Raw genomic sequence first — 15,021 nt, 5'->3', positions numbered from 1 at the left:
TGCCTTTTTAATCGATTCTAAATATTTTTGAATCTTATGGTTTTACGAATGAGTCTAGATATTGTTTGTTATTTTTTTTATATCCATTTAAAAAAAGAATAGATAAAAGCAATATAAATCGAATTACATTATCCAACCTAACTTTTTTAATCCTTTTTACACATATTATTTATTTTTTAATTTTATATATATATAATTTTATTATATATACATTTAGTGCTGTAAAGTAACGTCAACAAAGTAATGTCGTTACCTTTTTTGAAGAAAAGGAACGCTATTCGTTACCTTCTTTTAGAGGTAACGAGTAACGGTAACGCGTTTCTTTTTTGAGTAAAGGTAACCAAGACGTTATTCGTTACTTTAAATTTTTTCTTAAAAAATATTATAAAAATAAAAACATATTTTATTACACTATAAAATTACTTTTATTTATTTTTTAATATAAATAATTCAGGCGCATAACCAATGGGGATCGCAAATTTGACTGTTTTCATAAATATCATTTTAAGATAATAAAAATTTACCCCCCCCCCCTCCTAATCAAAATTTTACAAATATTTGAATATCAATTTTCCAACATATTATTCAAAAATATTAATAAAATGGAAAAATATCTAGTCAAAGAGATTGAAATCAAACGATAATTTATTTTATTATTATATATATTTATTTTATTAAATTCAAAATTATTAGTGAGTTAGAATTAATAACTATTTTTAATAATATTTTAATTATTAATAAATATCTATAATTTTTTAAATATTTTTCATTTTTACTTCCATTTTGTAGAACAGAAGAAATAGAAATATAAAAGTTAAATAAGGCTGAGCACGAAAAAAAATAATGTGTCGTCAGAAGCGATATCATTATTGAATTCAATTGATCAATCAGAGTTTATCATTGCTGCTAGTTGCATCAATAAATATATTATTTTTAGCTCACTACTTTGTAGAAATTAACAAAAACCAAATTTAGATTTAGTTCAGGTTATTGATTTGGCGGAAAATATATATGAACAGGTAGTAGATACAATAAGAATGAATGTAGATAATTATTTTCATAATATTTATCTAGACGTTGAATCGGAGGCTAAATTTTATGATATAACACTAATTAAACCTCGTCTAGCACCTAGGCCATTATTGAGATGTAAAATAAATATATGCTCACCTGAAGAATATTATAAAATATCCATTTTCATCCCATTCTTAGATACTTTTTTATCGCAAATAAAAGCACGTTTTTTAGATAAAAAACAAGTCTTTAGCAATCTTCAAGTTTTATTATCCAAAGATCCTTCTTCGTTTTCTAATGTGTTGTAATATTTTAAATTATTATTTATAATTGTATTAAAATGATAAAATTAATTATTATAATATATATATTATAAACCTGTTGTTAGCCATGTATTTTGTTGATTTTTGTGAAAAGGAATACAGTGGCAACAAAGGAAAAGGATTTTCATTAATTTGTTTTTTGTTTAAGAAGATGAAATTTTAATAAAGATATATAAATTATTGAAGAAACCAAGAAAATATATTAATTAATAGTGTGTAGTAAATTAAAGAAGAGACAAAGAAATTATACAATTAATAAAGGGAAGAGACAAAGAAATTATACAATTAATAAAGGTAAAGATACTTTGAATTTTAAGATACTTTCAATTTAATTTATTTTCATTTTAATTTACGTCCATTTAATTTACGTTCATTTTAATTTATTTTCAGTTTAATGTACATTCTTATTATAATACCACTATTGGTAAAATTAAATATTTAGCAAAATTTTATTCTTATGAGATTGATACTGAAATAAATTTAATCAGTGAATTCGAATTGTGGTATAAATATTTACTACATTTGGCTATTTTACCTGAGCATGCTATTGATGCGCTCAATCGGTGTAAAGAAACCTTGGCTCAATTTCCTAATATTTTGAAGTTGTTTTATATTCTTGCTTGTTTGCCTATTACAACATGTATGAATGAAAGGACTTTTTCCAACTTGAGAAGGTTGAAAACATATTTACGAAGTACTGAATCTCGGCTAAATGGGTTAGCTCTGTTAAATATCCACAGAGATTTGGTTTCAACGACAAACAAAATTCTTGATGAATTGGCAATATTCCCATGAAAATTAAAAATCACATTATATAGAAAATATTTTGTAAAATATTGTATTTGATAAGAAGTTTAAAAAAACTTGTTAATTTAATTATTTTCTAGTCAATATTTTATACACACTACTATTAGTATTTTCAATAAAAAAATTATATTCTACTTATATTGTATGAGAATTTAAGCTGAGGCTAGTTTTTAAAGCAAATTTTATAAAAAAAATGACATTACACTTTATTTCAACTTTACATTTAAAAAAACTTTATTAAATAATATACCTAACTTGAAATAATAAAAAATAGGCTTGTAATATCCATAAGCAAGAATTAGTAAATAATTAATTTAATAGAATAGCTAAAACATAAGACCCGGCCGAAGACCGGGGGAAAACTGGCCGAAGGCCAGGTAAAGCGGTTTGGGGGCGAAGCCCCCAAAATTTCCCCCCTCCCTCCCCTCTTATAAGAAAATCCTGGATACGCCACTGAAATAATTTAAGCTGAGTATTTAATTCATATCAACCACCATTTCTTCATTTTTATTTTGAATTCTCGTTGTTAAATTTTCATTTGAATGTTAATCTAATTAATATTCAATCAAAATTCAAAGTAAATGTTAATAATAATATTGTTATTTTATTTTATAATTTATTTTAAGAATATAATATCCATAGTGCTTACTTCTTCAGATGAAGATGATTTATCCCTTCTATGGCCTCAATTCAAACATATTTTGCACCAATAAAGAAAATTAAGGGTACGATGTCTACACTTTGTAAATGTAAATTATGTCTCAACGCAAATATTTTAACCTCAATATCCAGCAGTTCAAACTTTTAAAAAAAGTATATGAAAAAAAGATGAATTAATATATTATTATTTTAAACATTACTTTAATAATAGATTATTAAATCATGGATATTAAAAAATAACCATTAAAAAAAGTATTCTTTTATAATATTTTGAAAAGCTTAATCATGATTAAAATATAAGCAATTAACCGTCCGCTATTTAAATTGGACTGGCCCTGGATAAAATTAGAGGTCAACAAAGGAAGAATGCTGGAACTTATTTCCAGTTTGAGTAAAGATCTCGATAAAGAAAGAGCAGACATCCAACACACATACCAGAATATTTTATGATAAAGATTAATATTTTGATGAGAAAATGAATGAAGATCCTTTGAAGATGATCTACTAAGCTAAATTAAGATAATTCTTTAAATATTGTTAATAAATTCACCTAATTAAAATTTTTGTTTATTAAATATAATATAATTATCCCATTCTCTGCGCCAATTGAACACGTGTTTAGCATGGCGAAAGCTGTATTGAGCAATAAGCGCTCTTCTTTGTCTGATCAAAATTTTGAAATCAATTGTTGCTATAAATAAATAAAAAAAATAGTTACAAAAATATGTTATATTATATATTATTTTTATATAATTTTATTTATATTATAAATATATATATGAATTTTTTTTTTATAAAATGATCTAATCTTATATAAATTTTTTGTAAAATTTTATTTATATTATATATTGTGGGAAAAAAATAAATATTTTTTTTTTGTATATAATATTTAATTTTTAAAGTAACGAGTAAACCGTTACTTTTTTGAATAGTCAGTAACACACGTTACTTTTTAAAAAGATTATGAATAAGAACGCGTTCCTTTTTCCAGACGTAAGGAGTAACGGTAACGCGTTTCTTTTTTGTAGTAAATTTTACAGCACTACGTAACATTTATAATGTATTTATATTATATGTTTTGATTCAAAATAATAAAGGTTTAATATAATTGAATCTTGTTTTAGTCTAATTATAAAGATTTTTAATATAATCAGTTATTCAGAGTTGAAAATACGGAAATACTTTACCCTAACCCTAAGGGTAGTCCATAGATTTTTCAAAATTTCCGCATTTATACATTATGTATCCAAACTAGATTTCGTAAATTTCAATAATTATTTAATTTTTTTAAAAATAAAATGCTGCCTTTGGACAAACCCTAAAGGTGCTTGATCCTTTTGTTTCTTGTACTCGGTATCTTTTTGATATTTTATATAAAGATAAAAGATATAGACACTTTAAAAAAAATGAAAAAAGTTATCTTGATACTTTAAAAAATTGACATAATGCTAAACAAAACAGTTTATTTAAAATCATTTCTCTTAATATCTCTTTATATAGTATGTTGTATATTACAATTATATGTACAAAATTTTTTTATTTATAAGAGTAAAATTTTAGAACAATGTAATAAAAATACATCAAACTACATTAAAAATCTTATAAAGTTCATTATTTTTTAGTATCATTAATTTATCTGACAATCTGTCTATTTTGACTATTGACAAGGTATGCAAAGTTAATTAGGCATTCAACTGGAGCTGAAGAGGGAAAAATAGTGTTATTCCTTAGAAAATTTTTTTTGATATATTTATGTAATTGCTGGTATCAAGGCAATTACCTTTAGTTTAATTTAATATTTCTAATTCAATTTTATCAACTTCATCATTTTTAGAAGGTTAAAACTAAAAGAGTATGAAATTGTAGGCTGGTCAAATGCAACTTTGTCATTAATAATAGGATGTGTTTCATCAAGCAACAGATTTGATTTCAAACATTCTTTTATCAACATTATCAATTCATCTAACTTTAAAAAAAATAATTATTTGAAATGAATGCCAAGAAGTCATTTTAAATTCAAAATATTTATAAATCTTAAAAGTTGTAGGCTAATGTAAGTCAGTTTGAAGTAAATCTTGTATACTTCTTTTTATAACAAATAAAATTGAGACCAAATCCCAATAATAACAATTATTTTACCCTATTGCTTATCAATATATTTTTATAATATTTTAGCCAGCATTAGTGTCATTAAAAAAATTAAACAAATTATTATTTGAGGAAGATATCACTAGAATATTAATAATTATTGGTGGGAAATATAAAACAAACCCAAATTTATAACAAATTACAAACTTTATTTAGTTAAAAAATTTTAGGCGCTTGAAACAGATTCTGAAAATGACTTGAAAAATTTCTTGGAGACATAATGTATGAGCAAACATAGTGGCACTGGTTGAAATCCTACAAAGATAATGTAAGTCAGGCAAACAAAACAGATAAGGTGAGACCCAGTGGCATAGCTAGGAATTTTTCTTAGAGGGGGTCCATTAAGAGGCCTTCGGCCAAGTTTATCTTAAAAATCATATTTGTTTTTCTTATAATATAAAAGTCTTAGAATTATTGATCATTTTAATTAGTGTTGTATGACTATAATAATACTATCCAAAATAATTTCAATAAATATAATATCATTCCACAAACATCAAAACCAGAAAAATATAAATATTCATGGTATTTATTTGATATAAATTCACTTTTGAGTGTTTAGAACGTATAATCTTTAAAAAAAAAATTGCTTTGGGGAAGGGGGTCCAAACACGAACTGCCCTTCACCCCTGTAGCTACGCCATTGGACCAGATCCCCATAATGAAAAAGGAAAGTCATAGAACTATAAAAAATGGCCAGCTTGGGTATAGAACAGAGTACATCAGACTCTGAAGGAAATAACTAAGTCAATAAGATGTATTTTTCATAAATTATTGGTATTAAGGATAGAACTATTTTGGAAACATGCTGAGCTATATTGATTTAACATTAGCAATTCCAAATTGTTTGGTACAATGTTTCTCACAGAATTGTAAGATACCAAAAAGAATCATTGAAATATTTAGCAAGATTTGATAATATATATATATAGAACTTTCTTTTTTTTATTTTTATATATAATAATTGTAATGTTATCAATATAAAATTATTTAATAAAATCATTATCATTCTTGAGTTTTAGATACATCATATTAATCTCTGTAGATTTGTTTTTTATTTTCAATTTCTAGTCCAATATATCTTGTAACTAAAATAATGGTCTGGTATTGCATTCTAGAAATAGATAAAAAAGAATAAAATATTATAAATTTTATATAAAAAAAAGCATTTGCTCAAATGACAATATTTAAAAAATTTTGGGTATCTAGTTTTTTAAATAATTTAACAACCCAAGCTCAAACATTATTGAGATTGTCTAAATACTTATTTAAAGAAATAAATTATACTCATATTCAAGATTATTTTATTAACCTCTACATGAATAGATTAAAGATTATTTATTGTAAATGTTTTAAATAAATTATTTGTATAAATTAAAATGAATTCTATAAAGACCTTATAGCCCTTCAAACAGGTTCTAAAACTTTTGAAAAATTTGAGTCGGGCTCAGACTAAAAAAACCACTTAACTTTTATTAGTCAAGCAAAATATATTACCATCTCTAAAACAACTGTATTTTTATATGTGTTTGAATAACAACTCTGTAATATATTATAATTTGTAACTTTTAATAATTAGATAACATTCCATATACGCTTTAGAATCTGTATTTCCCTAATTTATAATGAATAAATAGACATAATATAACTATTAAATATATTAACTTGTACCTTTATAGTTGCCATTTAAATTTGATCATCTAAAATTAAGAAATGATATATCCCACTATAGCGAAGCTTGTTAATATTTTTTTATAAAAGTTTTTTGGCTTATAAAATAGTTTACATAAGTTGCCCAACCTGGAATATGGGTTTGGCTTTGGGCCAATCTCTAGTTTATTTTAAAATCGAAATAAAGCAATTGACGCAAATCCGTTTGCAAGATCAGCTGTTAAATTTCGACGCATTTCGCGTTATTAAACTCAAATTTCTATATAAAATCCAGCCATCATCTTTTAATCACTTCCAATCGAATTTATTAAGATTCCAAATGATGGTAGATGGCAGTTAAAAAAAAGTCAATTAATGAAATGTATGAATATTTTGGCCTGTTTTCTGAAATTCGGCATTAGAGATACGAACCGGAAATTCATCCATATTATTAAAAATATGTTATTTAATTACCGAAACATAGCTATGCTATTTAAAAATAACAATGAGTTTGTTATAAATCGAATTCCTTAATAAAAAATAAAATTTTTTATTGATTAAACTTAGAAAAATTACTCAGAAAATTCCATCCAACTATCATTTTTAAACATTTTAATAATAAAGAAACTTTATTAATATCAATTTAGACCTACTCTTAATAAAGATAATATTGTCATTTACAAATTTATTTTATTTGATATATAATTTTGAAAAGATTAGTTAGTATTTATTCATTAGATAAAATACAATATTAACATGAAATCTTTATGTTATTTACTAATCTTATCTTAGATATTCCCTCTCAAATTGTTATTTATGTCAATAAGGGTATTTTATTAATTGTTTTAACTAAAAATAAAGTATTCTATTAATTGTTAAAACTAAACATGTTATAAAAGTCTTTTATTAATTGTTATAACTAAAAATGTTATAAAAGTCTTTTATTAATTGTTATAACTAAAAATGTTATAAAAGTCTTTTATTGTTATAACTAAAAATGTTATAAAAGTATTTTATTAATTATTATAACTAAAAATGTTATAAAAGTATTCAATCAATATATATATATCCACTCAAATAAATAAGAAGTAATTATAAAATATGTGCTATTGGCAATCATATTTAATATTGAGTAAGCTAAGTACCATGGAATTATTATCTTAAACTAAGAAGTATTCTCTTATTTATTAATTATTGGAACTTAGTTATCTCAACCTTTACATTATTCTATTTCTATGCCTTAAAAAATAATACAATTGTCTTAACCGCCATTTTAATTAAAATATTTCTAATTTAAATATTTGACTTTGGAAAATAAAGATAAAACATAAAATTTATTTAAATACCATTTTTGCGATATATTTCAATCCGCAAAAAAGTCAGGATAAATTTGGGAAAGCTTTTATATCTTGAATTTTATAAATATCAATTCATACGCACATTTACAGAGAATATTCAAAAGTGACATCTTAATACTCTTAGAGTGCTTTTAGTTAATTATGCACTCCCAAAATGGGCCATTAAGTCACATGTGTTAGAGAATGAATGAATGTACAAAAATATTGACATGTTAATTTAATAAATCATCTGTTTTAAAAATATTTTAGAAATTTTATTTTTTGCCACTTACATTTCCACTTCAAATAATTAAAGAGTTTTTAAAACAAAAATTAGGATATTTTTTAAAAAAAATATGTAATAATTTCTTGAAAATGGTTTAAAAAAACTATTAAAATCTAAAAAGTTCCACTAACCCTGGATTCATAATTATAGAAAATTCGTGCAAAAATATGAACAAAAATGAATGTAAAATTTTATATTTATATGATATTTTTTTTTGTATACTTCGCCAATTCGCGTTGACTATAAATACAGAGTAACATCGAAATACTATGAAAATTAAGAGAAATTAAATTATACACATTTTTAGAGCATTTTATTTTTTCTAATTATGATTAGAAATCAGACTCTATCGCAAATATCAAAACTATCATTCAATAATTTAAAAGTTTCGATCTCTGTGAGATTACAAATAACAATATCAAATAATTTGCAAATAATATAATATATGATTTAGGATAAATTACATAATTCATATAATAATCATTTTTTTTTATAGTTAAGTTAAACCTTTTATAAATTTTATAGCATAAGTAAATATTCATTTTCTCATTTTCATATTTTTATTAAAATTTTTTATATATAAATTCGTCTCACAATATTATGGATAAATTTATTCTCCATTTTCAATAAATGCTGAGCCAAATATTAGAAAGATTTTTTTTTCCCTTAATTTCCCATAGATCATTTAACAGCTTGAAATAATTATCAGTTTTCAAACAAGATCAATATAATTAAATAATTTTCTGGCATATTAAATCTGATTCTTTAATAATATAGTGAGTGATATTTGGATATAGTATAATTTACAAATCTTCATTATTTATATTTATTAAAAAAGGATTAGTATCTAATTCAATTGGAGTAGCTTACTAGAAAATTTTACCCTACCTACTCTCAAAAAAAATATATATTAATTGATTGATGTTATTAAGCTGAGTTTAATAAAAAAGAGGAAGGAAGATGGTTTACTCAAATATAATTATTTATTACGCTTATATCCCATTTTAAACCTATTTTTAAATTCAATCAAAAATGTTTTAAAAAAATATTTAGGAAACGATAATAAAAATGTTTCAATAATAGATTAAATTATTTCCCTTTTACGTCAATCCTTTATTTGTCGGGGGCAATATTTTAAGAAACAGAAATAATATATCAAATATAATCGCGTTAATTTTTAAAAATTGAACTATTTCTAGACTAGCCATAAATATTAATGTGTTGTTAAAGGTTCGATTTTTAAAAACTAATAACCTAATATTTTAGCCCGCGCTATAGATTTTGTTTATAGATGGCAGAAAGTTTTGGACATCTATTATCAAAATCTCGAGGTTTGCGAAATATTATTTTGGCTAAAATCTTGATTCAAAATTTAAATTGAGCCAGTTAACAATATTATATCTACCTTATGATTTCCCTAGTTTTTAACAGAACAAGAGATCTGGTTAAATCTTTGGTTATTTTGCATCCTTACCCGAATTTTAGCTATAACCGAATTTTCAAAATTTGACCACTTTATATATATATTTGTCAATATTTTGTAATTGGCTGCTTCAAAAAGATATTGAATATTTGAAAAGGAATGGATGTTAAAGGATTCATTATATTATTTTTCAACTGATTAATTTATATAATTTACATGTATAAATTATTTTATTTTTATGGCCCTACCCGAATTATTAGAAAATCTGCCCCGTTCCAAGCCGGAGTTGCCAGTCAACAATATTGCAATCAATCTTCCATGTCTTCAAGCGTTTATGGTCAGCTATCATCACCAGTCATATAGAGCAACAATCATTTTTATCACTTACATTGTATATATATATATATGCTTATCATCACGAAATATTTCATCCAACATTTCTTTCTTTTTTTTCCTATCTAATTCATCACTTGATTAAATTTTAGATTTCTTATGGTTTTTAAGAGACCTTTTATGCATTTTTTTGCATTTAATAAATCAATTCCCACTATAATTTTATGATTAAAATAAATTTTATATATATCGTACCACATAAACTTCTAACGTTTTGATTTATGAGTGAAAGGTCTAACTCACACTTCAGTTAAAATATTCTAATTTATATTATGAATAAAATATTTTACAAATTGATGAAAGGCCTCTCTATTTTATCCTTTTATCATATTTATCAAATTTCCCGGTTGTTTAACATGATATCGTGCTTCTGATATTCATCAATTATCGAAAATAAAAGAAAATAATAATATTTGGATTTTAAAAATTTATCAAAATTCTTATAATTAATAAAGGAAAATAATAATGTTTATTTTTTATAATCCCCTGAGTGCGAAATCTCTCAGTTTTAAATCATTTTATAGAAATTTATTTTTCGATTTTTTTTAAAAAAAATCTTATTTTAGTTTCAGAATTTATAGATGCCTACCACACGAATTTAAGAGAATTATGTGTAAACCTTTTGAACGATTCTTAATTTGTACCAATTTTTATTATAGATTCTCATATAAAATATAAAATCAAAAAAAATAAACAAAGGCTCTCCAAAAATAATCTAAGAATATTAGGGGTATGTATGTTGTTACATAGTGTTGTTTAACGGCCCGATCAAGATTTTAGCCAAAATAATATTATGTAAGCCTCGAGATTTGGCAAATAGAAAACCTTTCTGCCTATAACCAATTTTCAGGCTATCTTAATCGGACCGTTTTTTAAAATCAACACAATTCGGGTCGTTTAACAACAATATTCTTACACATATTGAAATAATGAAAATTCCAATTTAAATATTAATTTAAATTTTTTTGAATTTCATTACCCAATAATGACATTTTTCTTATTTCATCTTATTGGTAATAAAAGCCAATTTAAATAAATATTCTTTTTATTCAAAAGGTACATCATAATATCTAAAATTTTAATTATTTTTTTTTCTTATATTTTTTTTGAATTACCCATTTTTTTTCTAGGTATTGAATTGATAAAAAAAAATCTATTCTTTTTAAGTGATATTTTATTTCCTAAATATTAATCTTTTTAAACAATCGATTTCTTATTTCTATAGTAAAAAATAAATTAAAAATAATAATTTAAGGTAAAAATAATAAATATTTTCATTACCAAGTTCAACTACAATAAAGTTCTAATATATTCTAATCTACTTAATATATTTATAGTTTTTCTGGATTAAAAAATTAATTTTAGGTCATATTCAGGCTTAAATTTAAATAATAATCATAACTTTATTATAAAATATTTTTTTCTTCTAGGGTTTAGTTTTTGATAGTTTTGTTCAGAGTTGTTAACGCTCCTTTTTTAAAAGTAACTAGCTCCCACTCCTGCTCCTACCTTCTCAAAGGAGCTATCTCCCGTTCCCGCTACTACATTTTTAAAAGGAGCTAGCTCCCGCTCCAAGTAATGGAGTGCCACACCATAACCGCTCCTTTGATTTTCGTTTTTTTAGAAGGTATACGAAACAAAATCATATTTTTTTTATCAAAAAGCTTTATTTATATTAAATGATCTATCAAAATATTTATAACCTTTTATTAGCTTTTAAAAGTAATAAGTTTTCTAAAATAGAATCTAACAAACATCCACGCCTCTCCTCTAAGAGCTGTTTTGCAATACTAAATAAGCGCTCCACAGTAGCACTAGAGGGAAGTGGGATATTGTATTTTTTATAGATATTTTTTAATTCAGGGAATTTATCTGTAATTTTGGTATCATTATTTAAAAAATATTTGTGTGACAAATTTCGACTTGATTTTTTGGGAGAAAATAAAATAAACATGTTTTAAGACAGTTTTTTATGCATATTCTAAATCCGCTGTCAGTTTTATTTCTAGCACGTCAGGTTTTTTATTTATTTTAGGTTATAATGGTCAAAAAGGTCATTTTTAGCCTTTTTGAAGGTTTATAACTTAGGTTCTAATGATCCCTACAACTAAAAAAATATCTTAATTTTTGCAGCAAACCTTTCTTATTATTATTATTATACATTTTTTTTTATAAAATCCTTACTCAATTTTTAAACAACCTATATTTTTTAAATTTACCTTTATTTATAAAATCTTTTTTAATATAGCTTACATTTAATATATTTATTTATTGTGGCTTTCGTTCTCAAAAAAAATTAATGAAAGAAATTAAATGTTTATGAAAAATTAAGCGCGAAAAAAAATAATTCTTACCCTTTCTTCCTACTCGTTATTTGGCATTATTATTTATTGCCTATACTACGGGTTCAAGGTACTCCATTGGAGAATCATATATCTTCATATAAATTGATTAAAAAAACAAATATTCTTAAATACATCTAAAAAAGATAAATATTAATAAAAAATATGAAAAAATTACCAATTATTGCATTTTAAATGAATTTTGCTTCAAAAATGGTCAATTCAAAAAGAGTACAAATTAAAAAAGTGGGTACAGATATCTGATTTTGGTATAAATTGATCATAAATGCATAAAATATTACTAAATACAACTAAAAAAGATAAATATTATCTTAATTTTGCTTTAAAAATGCTTTATGCAGAGAAAATTCAGTAAAAGTGTACAAATTAAAAAGTTCGAAAATATCTGTACCGACTTTTTTAATTTATAGATTTTGGTTAAATTTTCATGGCATAGAGTACTTTTGAAACATAATTAGAATTAATATATATTCTTGAGCATATTTGAAGCAAAATTATATAAAATTTATCTTCTAAAGTTAATAATTTTGATAGTAATTTAAATTGAAAACTCAAGACCCCCAAAACGAAATTCTTTACCATTTTTCTCAAAAACCAATCGATAAAAAATTATAAAAATTAGTAAATTTATAAAGAAATATATATTTAACACTATCACCAATTTTCAGGGATTTTTATTCGATACTTTTTAAAATATATCCATATAAAGACCTAAATTTTACCATTTTTGAGATTTCGAAAAGTTGTCTTTATACGGTAATATTTTTAAAACTTGACGTGTAGGGAAAATTTGGAAAACGGATTCGAACTCAGCGTCAGATTCTGCACCAAAATTTGTTTTTATTTATTTCTCCCATTTTTCTTATCACACAGTGTTATCTTCCTGATGATCAATTTCATGGAATCCAAAAAAATCTTCCAAATCATTTTGTATTTAAAAGAAAGGTTATTTTACTGTTAGATGCCTTTTTAGATTGAAGCTGCTCACTTTTGAAAATCAAATAGTTTTATTTAAACACAAAAGGCATTTTGCCCTTAAATTTGTTTGATCATTTGGATCAACATCTTTTAGAAGTTTAAAATATATTTTGTATAATGGAAATGGAAATTCTATTTCTTCATCTATGATCTCTAAATCCATAATATCTAATACTATTTTTTATTATATATCTATAAAATGAATATTAATATGACTTACAAGATTTAAAAAATTTTCAATATAAAAAGGAAAAACTTAATGTTTTAATTAAAATGATTAGATAAAAAAAACCAATATAAAACTCGGCTAAAAATTTAATTATGGATAAATTTAAATAAAATTTCAGTTTTATACAATTTTAATTAACAAATATTATTAATATTTAAAATATAATTTAATTTATACATTAAATTTAAAGGAGCGGTGGAGCGGCGCTCCTCCACTCCAGCCTTAAAAGGAGCTAGTTCCCGCTCCCGCTCCTCAATTTTAAAAAGTTTTTGAAAAAATGTGGCGCCGCTCCTTAACAACTCTGGTTATGTTATATACAGGTATTATGTGGATGCCTTTTCCAACTATAAAAATTGGAATATAAAATACTCGATTTTTTTGAACATTTTTACTGACAGTGAATGTCCCTATACCTACTACATTTAGACCTCCAAAAATTAGCTATGAATCATATAATGGTATCATTTTGTATTTTCCTTATACTAATATTAAAACTATTATTTGATTCTCGTATTATCAATTCTATAATTCAATTTTTTTTAAGAATATTTAGGATTGAGTCGTACATATAATTTCGAATATAATTTATGAAATAATTTTCAAATCATAGAAATAATTAAATTATTATTAGTCGAGCAAAAAATTTTTAAAATTTTACGTGTTCGATCGGAATTTTCAAAATTGAATAATACCATTATTCGTATTCTTCGGGAATTAAGAAGCGAATAGTCGTAACAGACAAAGGAATCTTTAAATTTAAGATTATTTATAAGGCGCCCGCGTTTTTTTTTTAAAAATTTTAAAAGACCCCAATTTACTTCAGACAATCTTTGCTAAAAAATTTGTTGTCTAAAGTAGAGATCTACAAAAGTAGGCCCCGCCCGAACCAGCCTATTTTTTAAAAAGAAATCGGGTTCGGGTTGAGCCGGGCCTAATATTTTTTTAAAAAAATCAGGCCGGGCCAGATCGGGCTTTGGAAATTTTTTTAAATATATCTAAATCTATCAATTTTATGTTGAATTTTTAATGTAAAATAAAAATTAGATTTTATTTATAGAAACTAGACGCCATATAACATATATCATTTATTTTGAGTAATTATAAAAATTAATTTATATATTTAAATAAATTCGTAAAAAAATTTCAGGTTCAGACCGGGCCGGCAAAACTTTTTTAAAAAATTTCGGGTTCGGGCCGGGTCGACAAAACGGGCCGGGCTTAAAAAATTAGTTCCGATGCAGATCACTAGTCTAAAATTGTTCAAATGGTAAAATTATTATACCCTAAGAAATTTAATATTTTTTTAGATCAAGTTGTGCCCGAAATTTTTAATATCTCCCAATCACGGATATTTTAAATTATCATTCTATATAAAAAAGAAACAAAAATATCATTTTTCTATTTTATTTT

The 15,021-nt window shown here is 23.9% G+C and overlaps 1 long non-coding RNA gene across 3 annotated transcripts; it reads right to left on the bottom strand.

Moving 5' to 3' along the window:
* Positions 1-5,911: 5,911 nt before the first annotated feature.
* Positions 5,912-7,064, bottom strand: LOC135926427 (uncharacterized). 3 transcript variants are annotated; one of them, XR_010571870.1, is made up of 4 exons: positions 6,624-7,064; positions 6,450-6,567; positions 6,349-6,404; positions 5,912-6,066 (listed from the first exon to the last, which is right to left on the bottom strand). It is a non-coding gene; the product is annotated as an uncharacterized LOC135926427 (long non-coding RNA). The 3 variants fall into 3 exon arrangements; XR_010571871.1 differs by lacking the exon at positions 6,349-6,404 and having other exon boundaries at positions 6,624-7,061; XR_010571869.1 differs by lacking the exon at positions 6,349-6,404 and having other exon boundaries at positions 6,519-6,567; positions 6,624-7,056.
* Between the last annotated feature and the right edge of the window lie 7,957 nt (positions 7,065-15,021).

The sequence above is a fragment of the Gordionus sp. m RMFG-2023 genome, chromosome 3, assembly GCF_954871325.1.
Source record: "Gordionus sp. m RMFG-2023 chromosome 3, tfGorSpeb1-WG-v2, whole genome shotgun sequence".
In the NCBI taxonomy this organism is placed as follows: domain Eukaryota; kingdom Metazoa; phylum Nematomorpha; class Gordioida; order Chordodea; family Parachordodidae; genus Gordionus; species Gordionus sp. m RMFG-2023.
Note: the sequence above shows the minus strand (reverse complement) of the source record. Positions and strands in the feature narration are given on the sequence as shown.